Here is a 12,397-nt window from a genome sequence, read left to right as displayed (position 1 = left end):
AAACCCCCGTGAGGAAGGAGGGAGGGAGGGACCAAACCTCGCTTCTGGTGTGATGCCACATGCCTTTAATCCCAGCACTCAGGCCAGCCTGGTCTGCAAAGCGAGTCTAGGACAGCAAGGCTACACAGAAACCCTGTCTCCAAAAACCAAAAAATAAAAGATAAAAAAGCCTCTGATTTGGGTTTGTTTTTAGACAGGGTCTCACTGTAGCTTGCAACTCACTGTAAACTAGGCTGGCCATGAGCTCACAGGGATTGCCCTGCGCTTGTCTCCACACCCTGCTCACTGCTCAGGTTGTTCTAACTCCACATGTGCAGTTAGCTGTGAACTGCCTGACATGGGTGCTATGACCCGAAACTCAGTCTTCTGGAAGAGCAGAAAGTGCTCTTCACCACCAAGCCATCTCTAGCCAATCTAAAAGGAAGCCAAAAAAAAAAAAAAAAAAAAAAAAAAAAAAGGCAAGCAAATGCAATTCCCTGTAAATTGGTTTATACACATTTGGTTTTGGTTTTTTTGTTTTGTTTTGTTTTTTGGTTTTTCGAGACAGGGTTTCTCTGTGTAGCCTTGGCTGTCCTGGACTCACTTTGTAGTCCAGGCTGGCCTTGAACTCACAGCGATCCACCTGCCTCTGCCTCCCAAGTGCTGGGATTAAAGGTGTGCACCACCACGCCCGGCTGGCTGTCCTGGACTCTTGTAGACCAGGCTGGCCTCAAACTCACAGTGATCTGCCTGCCCCTACCTCCCAAGTGCTGGGATTAAAGGCGTGCGCCGCCGCCGCCACCACCACCGCCCGGTTTACACATTTGTTTCTTATAATTTGTGGTTTAGTTGTGCTTGAGGATTAAAGTAAAGAGTAAAACAAGCTGGATCAAGTGGCACAAGCCTGTAATCCCAACACTACGGGAGACAGAGACAGGCAGATCCCTGTGAATTTGGGCCAGCCTGATCTACAAAGCAAGTCCAGGACAGCCAAGGCTACATTAGACAAACAATATTTCCAGCCTGGCGTGGTAGTGCACACCTTTAATCCCAGTACCCAGGAAGCAGAGGCAGGTGGATTGTGAGTTCAAGGCCAGCCTGGTCTACAAAGCAAGCCTAGGACTGCCAAGGTAACAGAGAAATCATGTCTCAAAAAAATTTAAAAGGAGAGAAACCCTGTCTCGAAAACCAAAAATCTTTGTTGTTTTGTGGGGGGGGGGTTGTTTTGGTTTGACTTTTTGAGACAGAGTTTCTCTGTGCAGCCCTGGCTATCCTGGGCTACACTCTGTAGACCAAACTGGCCTCAAACTCAAAATGATCCACCCACCTCTGCCTCCTAAGTGCTGTGCCACCACTCCTGGCTCGTTTTTTGTTTTTCAAGACGGAGGTTTCTCTGTATAGCATGGCTGTCCTAGACTCCCTTTGTAGGCCAGGCTGGCCTTGAACTCACAGAGTTCTGCCTACCTCTGCCTCCCGAGTGCTGGGATTACAGATGCGCACCATTGTGACAAGCCACGTTTTTTCCAAATACTTGTAACTCAAACTCCAAGGAATCGGAAATCATCCACAAACGCCTCAGTCAGGAACATGTCAGGAGACACACACACATTCATACACTCAATACAAACACACAGACCTTTAGAGAAAGAGCTTTACAAACGAAAGTCTTTATTAAACATTAATGAGACCTTGTAAAGGAATTTCCAAGTAAAAGCAGAGGGAGCTGGGAGTGTGGCTGCACGGCTAGAGTGCTTGCCTGGAAAGCAGGAAGCTCTGAGGTTGAGGCCAGCCTCACTGAGAGCCCATCTCCAACAATGCAAAAGAAAACAGAAACTGAAGACGTGTTAGGGTGGAACCTCCTCCTCCTCAGTAGTTAGGGAGCACCTCCCTGGGGAGTAAAAAGGGAAACCTTGCCTCATCTAACAGGCCACAGAGCAAAGTCAACATTGGCGTGTTTGTCTCTGAAGCTGAAGAACTTACTGTGTCTCCAGCCTGACAGAACCAGCAATCTTTCCAAAAGATGCTGCAGTCTCACATGAGATGTCCAAGATTTCACTTGCTAGTTAACGTTCCCTCCCCCTCCTTATCCACCCTCACTAGACAGGGTTTCCTTTTGTAACAGCCTTGTAATTCTGTGGACTAGACTGACCTTGACATCACAGATCCACCTGCCTCTGCTTCCCAAATGCTGGGATTACAGGCATCTGGCTTGTTTTATTCTTTCTTCTTTTAAAGATTTATTACATACACAATGTGTGCCTGCCGGCCAGAATAGGGCACCAGATCTCATAGATGGCTGTGAGGCACCCTGTGGTTGCTGGGAATTGAACTTAGGACCTCTGGAAGAATAGCCAGTGCTCTTAACCTCTGAGCAAGCTCTCCAGCCCTTGTTTTACTCTTGACAAATTAACCTTCTTTATTTATTTATTTTTGGAATTAATTAATCTTTTTTTTTTTTTTTTTTTTTTTTTTTTTTTTTTGGTTTTTCGAGACAGGGTCTCTCTGTGTAGCCTTGGCTGTCCTGGACTCACTTTGTAGACCAGGCTGGCCTCGAACTCACAGCGATCCGCCTGCCTCTGCCTCCCAAGTGCTGGGATTAAAGGCGTGCGCCACCACGCCCGGCTAATTAATCTTTTATTAGCACAAAATTACACCAACCCAGGAGCCCAGAGCCCAGCAATAAGTTAAGGCACACATCGGGTCAATGGCGACATCCCCAGGCTGACATGCCCCAAACTTCCTGAGCAAATCCAGGGGGGGCTAGTGGTTATGAGGGTCCCAGAGGACCTTTTCCTTCCAGGTGAAAGGAACAGAACAGGGCACATGCTAGAGGACTGCCCTGTGGACAAGTGAAGGTGGCCTGAGGCCTTGGGTCACTGATATCTCATTGGCCAGATGCAGCTCACTTCTCAAAGTAGGGCGGGTAGAATTGGAAGTCCCAGCGGCCTTTGACAGCACAATAGATAATCACGTGGTAGACTCCAGGGACTATCCCAGGACACTAGGGGCGGAGAAGATGGCGCTGGAGACACCTACCCCCAGCAGCAGAAGCAGGAAGGAGGCCAGCACTACCAGGCAGTTTTTCTGTATCAAAGGATGTTGCAGCAGGTATTGTAGGAGCGCTGGGTGCTGCTGCGGCTGCGGCGGCTGCTGCTGCTGCTGCTGAAGGACTCCTGTGAGCTCAGGATAGACACATGCCCAGAATCCCTGGTACTGACTCCCTCCCTGATCGGGCTCTGGAGAGGCGGGAACTCCATCCTCGTCATTTTCCAGGTTCTGGTAGCGAGCCCGGACTGCTTGATTTCATCAGCCACCTCGAACACGGCCCAGTGTTCCAGATACCACGGCCTGAAGCGGGCGACCCCGCTGGACTCAGGCCCAGGCCCCGTCATCGATGCTGACCTGGGGCCTGGAGGCGCTCATGACCCCCGCCGCCTGGGCTCCCAGCACCAGCCGCTTTCTGACAAGCTAACTTTCATCATAGACACCATCCTCAAGTACAACTAAACCACAAGTTAGAATAAACAAATGTGTGGCCAGGCATGGTGGCGCATGCCTGTAGTCCCAGCACAAGGCTAACACACAGAGACCCTGTCCCAACCAAAAGAGAAAAAGAAAAAGAATTGTTGCAAATTCCCTTTTGATTCATTTTTATTATTTATTTCTATATGTGTGGGTGTTTTGTCTTCGCATATGTCTATGCACCACGTGTGTGCCTGGTTCCAGGGGAGGCCAGAAGAGTGTGTTGGAGCCCCTGAATTGGAATTAAAAAGGGTTACGAGCTAACATATGGGTGCTGGGAACCAAACCTGGGTCCCTCTACGAGAGCACCAAGAACTGCTGAGCCATCTCTCCATCCTGTAAGTAACTTGTGAACGACTTTCTTTTCTAAAAATGTAGGCAAAGCAGACATAAAATCACTGTCTTAAGTCTTTTAAGCACACAATTCCATCAATCTGGTTATTTTGCCGTACAGCCTCTCTCCAGATTTTCATCTTGTGAAACCAAAGCTACCCACTAAGAAATTGACTTCCTCTTCTCAGCACTTTCTGGAAACCACCAGGCTACCCCTGTGGGGTCTCTATTCTGTGTGTGTTTATTAGCCTGTGTCAATTACACATGACGACGGGACCCATCACGGCGCTTCCCTGCTTGTACATACGTGCTTCAGGGTTACTCCCATCTTCCCATCTTCCTTTTATATATATATATTTTTTTTAATTTAACTTTAATCTATGTGCATTGGTGGGAGGGTGTCAGATCTTGTCGTTACAGACAGTTGTGAGTTGCCATGTGGTTGCTGGGAATTGAACCCGGGTCCTTCGGAAGAGCGGGCAGTGCTCTTGACCACTGAGCCACCTCTCCTGCCCCTCCCCCCTTCCTTGCTGATCTACTTCTTCCCTCAACTAGTCCCCTTCTGCTTTCTTGTCTTTGTGTGTGACCCAGTGAGCTCCATTCGTGCTGCCCACAAGCTATGGGCCTCTGACCAGTGGCTACACCACTGAAGAAAGTGCCTCTCTCACAGCAGCCACTGACAGACAGTCGATCCTCCGGGAGCCTTGTGAGTCCCTCCTCACTCCAAGACAGGGTGTTGATAGACACAGTCCTTCCAAGGTAATTGCAGCTGCTGGGAAGTGGTGGCAACACACCTTTAATCCCAGCACTCAGGAGGCAGAGGCAGGTGGATCACTGTGAGTTCAAGGGCAGCCTGGTCTAGTCTACAAAGTGAGTCCAGGACAGCCAAGACTACACAGAGAAACCTTGTCTCGAAAAACAAACAAAGAGTGCAATGGAGTTTAAGAGGCTCAATGGTTAAGAGCCCTTGTTGCTTTTGCAGAGATCCTGGGTTTGGTTCCCATAGTGGCTATAACCATCCATAACTTCAGTTGTATGTGATCAGACACTCTCTTCTGACCTACAAGAGCACCAGGTATACACATGGTGCATATGACACACATACATATAAGCAAGACACTCATATGCATAACATTTTAAAAGAGCTGGGTGGTGGTGGGCACAAGCCCTTAATCCCAGCACTTGGGAGGCAGAGGCAGGCAGATCTCTGAGTTTGAGGCCAACATGGTCTACAGAGCTAGTTCTAGGACAGCCAGGGCTACACAGAGAAACCTGTTTCAAAACAAACAAACAAACAAACAAACAGCTCTAGAAGCAGAGGCGGGCGGATCTTTGTGAGTTCAACCCAGCTTTATTTACAAAGAGAGTACAGGACAGCCAAGGCTGTTATGCAGAGAAACCCTGTCTCGAAGAACAAAAAACAAGCCAGGCATGGTGGCACACGCCTTTAATCCCAGCACTTGGGAGGCAGAGACAGGTGGATCGCTGTGAATTTGAGGCCAGCCTGGTCTACAAAGTGAGTCTAGGACAGCCAAGGCTACACAGAGAAACCCTGTCTCGAAAAACCAAAAAACAAACAAACAAGCAAGCAAAAATAACAACAAAGAAAAAAATTAACACTAAATAAAACCAGATATGATAGCACATGCTTAGAACCCCATAACTTAGGAATCTGAGGCAGGAGGGTTGAGTGTTCAAGGCCAGACTGAGCTATAGAGTGAGACCCTGTCTTGAAGCCAGGATGGTGGATGTAGAATAATGTCGTGCTGCTTGCATGTTTCTCACTATGACTATCCATTTGCTCCTCCAATAACTGAGCATGGATGTAGAAATATCTCTTGGGGATGTAACCAGAAGTGCAGTAGCTGGGCCCATGTGGTGACTTCATGAGGAGTGACCATCCTCTTTCCTCTTCTGCACAGCAGTGGCACCATTTCAGATTCCCTCCAGCAGTCCACAGGGTTCTGAGCTCCATACCCTCAGTGTTTGGATTTGGGTTTACCAGAAGGGAGGCTCTTTCTCAGAAGCTATCCTAATGTATATGACCAATGTTTCATTGTGGTTTGCTATGAAAAGCAATGGCATTATTATTATGTATTATTGTGCTATATACATATAATATTGGGTTTTGGTTGGTTGGTTTTGGTTTTTTCCAGATAGGGTTTCTCTGTGTAGCCTTGACATTGCTGGACTCACTTTGTAGACTCACAACGATCCATCTGCCTCTGCCTCTGCCTCCCGAGTGCTGGGATTAAAGGCATGCACCATTTCCCCCCCCAAGACAGGGTTTCTCTTACAGTCCTAGCTGTCCTGGACTCACTTTGTAGACCCATCTGGCCTCAAACTCACAGTGATCCGCCTGCCTCTGCCTTGCAAGTGCTGGGATTATAGGTGTGTGCCACTACGCCAGGCTACGTTTTTATTTTTTTAGGATTTATGTATACAGTGTTTTTGCCTGCTCATACTCTTGCTCACCAGAAGAGGACACCAGATCTCATTATAGATGGTTGTGAGCCACCAAGTGCTTGCTGGGAATTGAACTCAGAACCTTTGAAAAAGCAGCCAGTGCTCTTAGCCTCTGAGCCATCTCTCCAGCCCTGTTTTTGTTTTTTGAAATAGGGTCTCCCTAGGCTGTCCTAGAATTCACAGAGACTCGTCTGCCTCTATGTCCCAAGTACTGGGATTAAAGGTGTGTGCCACCACACCTGGCTAGTTTTGTATTTTGTGGGGTTTGTGGAAGTTTCATGGTTTTGTTGTTGTTTAATTTTATTAATTTATTCAGATTACAACTCAATTGTTATCCCATCACTCTCCCTCCTGCTTTCATCCTATTCCCCTCCCCTAGGTCTATGACCGAGGGGGCCTCTTCCCCCTCTATATAGTCATAGGCTATCAAGTCTCATCTTGGTAGCCTGCTGATTCTTTCTTTGAGTGCCCTCAGGCCTCCCCACCTAGAGGAGGTGGTCAAATATGGGGCCTCTGAGTTCATGTCAGAGTGAGTCCCCGCTCTCCACATAACTGTGGAGAATGTCCTGACCATTGGCTAGATCAGAGTAGGGGGAGTTTCATGGTTTTGTTTTTGTTGTTGAGAGCCTAATCTTTAACGAATGAGCCATCTCTCCAGCCCTTATTTTTTGGTTTAAAGATTTTGTGTGCATGTATGCAGGTACCCATGGAGGCCAGAAGAGGGCAGCATCTCCCCCTGGAGCTGGAGCTACTCGAGTTTGTGAGCCATCTAACATAGGTGTTAGGAACCAAGCTCTGATCCTCTGAAGGAAGAGCAAGCACTCTTACCTGCTGAGCCCGTCTCTCCAGCCCCCTTGTTTTGTTCTAAGTCCTGGCCACAGCTTTGCTACTGTTCCTGACCTCAGTCATCACGGTCTCACAACTGGTTTACTGCAAAGCCTCCTGCACTGCTCCCAGCAGTCAATTCTCTCTCTCTTTTTTTTTTAAAAATTTTTTATTTTTTATTTTATTTTTCCCCATCACAGAGATTCTCTGTGTATCCTTGGCTGTTCTGGACTCACTTTGTAGACCAGGCTGGCCTCGAACTCAGAGATCTGCCTGCCTCTGCCTCCCCGAGTTCTGGGATTAAAGGCTTGTGTCACCACACCCACCAGCAGTCAATTCTCAATGCTCAGACTGAAATGAATCTGTTAAAACAGAAGAAGGAGTGTGGGGAAGATCACTCAGCTTGTAAAGTACTTGCCACGTAAGCAACAGTCACCGGAACTCACACAGAAAAGCCAGTGGTGGTGCACATAATTTTATTTTTTATTATTATTATTTTTTTTTTGCACACACTTTTAGTCCCAGTGCCAGGAAGGTAGAGACAAGGAGATCCCTGAAGTTGACTGGCCAGCTAGTCCCTTCTACTCTGAGATACAGGCCCGGGAGAAACCCTGTCTCAAAAAACAAATAAGAAAACAAAACAAAAAAAAAGGGCTGACTGTAGTGGCAAAAGTCTTGCCTTTAGTCCCAGCACTCTGGAAGCTGAAGCAGGCAGATCTCTCTGAGTTCAAGGCCAGCCTGGTCTCCAAAGTCCTGGACAGCCAGGGCTACCCAGAAAAACCCTGTTTCAAAAACAAACAAACAAACAAAAACAACAACAACAAAAAGGCAGAGAGCATCCTAAGAAGTAACATCCAGGGTAGTTCTCTGGCATGCAAACAAACAGGCACACATATGCACTTAGGTACACTACACACACAGACCTGTGCACTTACATCTCATACACACACACACACACACACACACACACACACACACACACATACACGCCACACATGCAGTTTTTTTTGTTTTGTTTTATTTGTTTGTTTTTTGATGTTTTAGGGTGTTCATACTTAGCACTTGTGTGGCCTGCCTTCTAGGCCTTTCCTTGTGTTCCCCCGAGCCCTTCCCATCTACCCAGGAGTTTACAGCACAAATAGCAGGCACTCACTCATGGGAAGAAGCTGGCTCTGAGAATAAACCGTTCTTCTAGATTTGCAGATCTTGTGACCAAGCCGTGAAGGCACTGCCAAGATGTCCCGAGATAGGCCAAGAGGGGGCCTATTCTGGTTGCTCAGTATCCAAATTACCTCAGTGCCAGGAGGGAAAATGCCTGGTGAAGAACCAATGCTTGCTGGGTGTAGTGGTGTTTGTCTTTACCGCCAGCAGAGACGGGGCAGATCCCTGTGGGCTCCACCATCCATAGAGTTGGACTATTTGCACAGTAAACCACACCTACACAGTGAACTCCTGTCTCAAAAACAAAAACAACCAACAACAGGGAAAAAAAGAAAACAAAACAGATGCTGCCATCATGGACAAACCTCTCCCTAGAAACCATGGTTCTGTTGTTTGCTTATTGTTGTTGTTTTAGATTTTCTTGTTTCATTTTATGGGTGTGAGTTATTTGCCCGCATGTATGTGAGCAGAAGAGGACATTGAATCCTCTGGAGCTCGGGTGAACTACCCCATGACAAACCTGGGTCCACTGCAAGAGCAGCAAGACCTCTTAACTGCCGACTCATCTCTCCAACCTCTCTTGCTATTCTTTTTGTTTTTCCAAGACAGGGTCTCCCTGCATAGCCTTAGCCATCCTAGACTTGCTTTGTAGAACCAGGCTGGCCTCGAACTCCCAGAGATCCACTGGCCTCTGCTTCCCAAGTGCTGGGATTACAGGCATGCAGTGCCGTGTCCAGCTTCTTGCTGTTCTTATAAGCATTATATTATTTGTATTGACTCTGTGTGTGTGTGTGTGTGTGTGTGTGTGTGTGTGTGTGTGTGTGTGTGAATGTGCACATGTGTGCAAGTGCTCATAGAAGCCAGAAGGCATCAGCTCTTCTGGACCCAGAGTTTTAGATACTGGTGCCTCTCAGTGGGGGTGCTAGGCAGCGGAATGAAAGGCTGCACGTGCTCTTGATTGCCGAGCCATCTCCCCAGCCAGCCTCTGTTCCTAAGGCATCTCTGATGACGAAGGACCGTCCTGACTGTTGAGAATAATCTACTTTAGACACAGTTGATTATGGGTGTCAGCCACATGTGCAGAACCTCCATTAGGACACCTAGATTCAGTCTGACTGAACAAGGAAGTGCTTGCTGTGACGTAACCAAGTCGACACATAGAAGTAACCACTAGTGGTGGCGGGGCGGTGGTGCACACCTTATACATATATTGTTTTTTTTTTTTTTTTTATGTACATTGATGTTTTGACTACGTGTGTGTGTGTGTGTGTGTATGTGTGTGTGTGTGTAAGTATGTCAGATCCTGAGCTGGAAGTGGTGGCGCACGCTGTAATCCCAGCACTCAGGGTGGCAGAGGCAGGCAGATCTCTGTAAGTTCTAGGCCAGCCTGGTCTATAAAGCAAGTCTGTAATTCCTGTTCCAGGGGATCTGACATAATTTATTTTGTTGTTGGTGTTTTTGTTGTTGTTGTTGTTCTGTTTTGTTTTTTGTTTTTCAAGACAGGGTTTCTCTGTGTCGCCTTGGCTGTCCTAGACTCACTTTGTTGACCAGACTGGCCTCAAACTCACAGTGATCAGTGATCCGCCTGCCTCTGCCTCCCTAGTGCTGGGATTCAAGGCATGTGCCACCATGCCTGGCTCATATCCAGTTTATAAAAGATAGTTTTAAAGAAAGTATTGAAGGTGGTGAGGACGTGAGCTGAGTCCAAAGTGCTACTGTGATTGTCAAAGGTCAATGCCTTCTCTCCTTGATGATCACATAATTCTGCTTTTTTCTTTTTTGGTTTTTTGAGACAGGGTCTCTCTGTGTTAGCCTTGGCTGTCCTAGATTCACTTTGTAGACCAGGCTGGCCTCGAACTCACAGCGATCCGTCTGCCTCTGCCTCCCGAGTACTGGGATTAAAGGTGTGCACCGAAGACCACATAATTCACTGGCTATCCTGTCCACTAAGTCACCGGACTAAGCCATCACAAGTTCTGGCATCCAGTTATATAAAGGTCACTTGGATGGAGCTTCTTGAGAGACCGAGACACCTACATTAAGGATGTAAAACTAGGTTGATTTCAGGGAGGCCATGGAAAACCTAAAAATAAGGAATTGTGGCCAGAGATGGAAAATGTAGCTCAATTGGTAAAGAATCTACCTAGCATGCACAGGGTCCCCATTCTTCATAAACCTGGGGTGGTAAGGCCAGCATGGTGGCATATGCCTATAATCTCAGCACTTGGGAAGGCAGAGGCAGGCAGATCTCTGAGTTAGAGGCCAGCCTGGTCTACAGAGAGATTTCCAGGACAGCCAAGACTATAAAGAGACCCTGTCTCAAACAAACAAACAAAAAATGTCGAGTTTGAAAAGACTACCCCTCTTCCAACACACACCCTGTGCAGCAGACTCCAGCACGTGTCTATTTTCAGGCAGGGCACAGACAGCCAGGTACTTCATTAAATGCCAGCAGACACCCAGTGCCAGCCTACACTGCCCCTTTAAGGTGCGCTCCACACTCAACGCGAAGACACATAGCCCTCTGAGTCAAAGGGGCGGGTTCTGACGGAGAGCCAATCCATGCTCATGTTCTCCTTAAGGTACAGGAAGATGTGTGAAGCTTGCCCCTCCCTGCACAGAGTGGGGAATTGGCCGCAGCACCCCCCTCCCCCCACCATATGCACCGACAGATGAAGCAACAGAAAACAAGCTGCAGGTAAGTTCCTGGTGTATAAAATGACCCCGGACTTTGACTTTGACACGGATTTTTCCGGGGGGGGGGTGTTAAAAAGTCATCTTATACCCCCCAAAATACAGTACATACACACACATGTACATACCAGTGGTTCCAACACACAGGAAGCTAAGCCTGGATGGTCATATGAACTCAGGGATTTCCAAATCAGCCTGGGTAGCAAGACTCCATCTCAAAAAAGAAAAAAAGTAGTTTATCCGTGAAATAAACCACACGATAAGGAGATATTACAGAAGAAAACCTCCTCTCTCTCTCTCTCTCTCTCTCTCTCTCTCTCTCTCTCTCTCTCTCTCTCTCTCTCTCGCACCCCCCCCCCCTTGGGTTTTTGTTTGTTTTGTTTTGTTTGAGACAGGATTTCTCTCTGTGTAGCCCCTGGCTGTCCTGGAACTTGTTTTGTAGACCACGCTGGCCTGGAATTCACAGAGATCCGCCTGCCTCTGCCTCCCTGAGTATTGGGATTAAAGGGGTGTGCCGCCACCAGCCAGCTTCTCTGGTTCTTTTTTGGTTTTTGTTTTTTTGAGACAGGGTTTCTCTGTGTAGCCTTGACTGTTCTGGACTCGCTTTGTAGACCAGGCTGGCCTCGAACTCACATCAGTCCACCTGCCTCTGTTTCCCAAGTGCTGAGATTAAAAGCATGGCCACTTCCCCAATTCTTTGTTTGTTTGTATTTTGGTTTTTCTTTTCTTTCTTTCTTTTTTTTTTTTTGTTGCTTGTTTTTCAAGACAGGGTTTCTCTGTGTAGCCTTGGCTGTCCTGGAACTTCCTCTGTAGACCAGGCTAGCGATCCATCTGCCTCTGCCTCCCAAGTGCTGAGAGTAAAGACATGTGCCACCACTGCCTGGCCCTGGTTCTTTTTATTTTTTTAATTAAAAAAAAATTTTTTTTTTGGTTTTTCAAGACAGGGTTTCTCTGTGTAGTCTTGGCTGTCCTAGGCTCACTTTGTAGACCAGGCTGGCCTTGAACTCACAGCAATCCACCTGCCTCTCCAGAGTGCTGGGATTAAAGGCGTGCGCCACAACACGTGGCCCTGATTCTTTTAAGTGTGTACTATTTATTTGCTTACTTAGAGTAAGATCTTGCTATATATCCCAGACTGGTTTTCAGCTCTTCATTCTCCCGTGTCTACCACTGTCTCCCCACTACCACCATCAGAGAGTTAGAAATACAGGCCTGTGCTCCCACATCCAGCCTTCCCAGATTTTTAACTCCCAACAGGTCCTTTGTATTATATATATATATATATATATATATATATATATATATATATATATATATATATATATATATAATGATTATGATTATAATATACAATGAATGGGGGGGGTTCTTTCCCGGTTTCCCAGACCAGGAGTACAGACAGACCCCTGCCCTGAAG

The 12,397-nt window shown here is 47.1% G+C and overlaps 1 pseudogene across 1 annotated transcript; it reads right to left on the bottom strand.

Moving 5' to 3' along the window:
- Positions 1 to 2,602: 2,602 nt before the first annotated feature.
- LOC311578405 (transmembrane protein 134-like) lies at positions 2,603 to 3,371 on the bottom strand (annotated as a pseudogene). Its single transcript has one exon. The product of its transcript is annotated as a transmembrane protein 134-like (transcript).
- Between the last annotated feature and the right edge of the window lie 9,026 nt (positions 3,372 to 12,397).

Source organism: Acomys minous (assembly GCF_964271855.1).
Source record: "Acomys minous genome assembly, chromosome: 12".
In the NCBI taxonomy this organism is placed as follows: Eukaryota; Metazoa; Chordata; class Mammalia; order Rodentia; family Muridae; genus Acomys; species Acomys minous.
The sequence above is the reverse complement of the archived record's forward strand: the minus strand, read 5'-3'. Positions and strand labels throughout refer to the sequence as shown.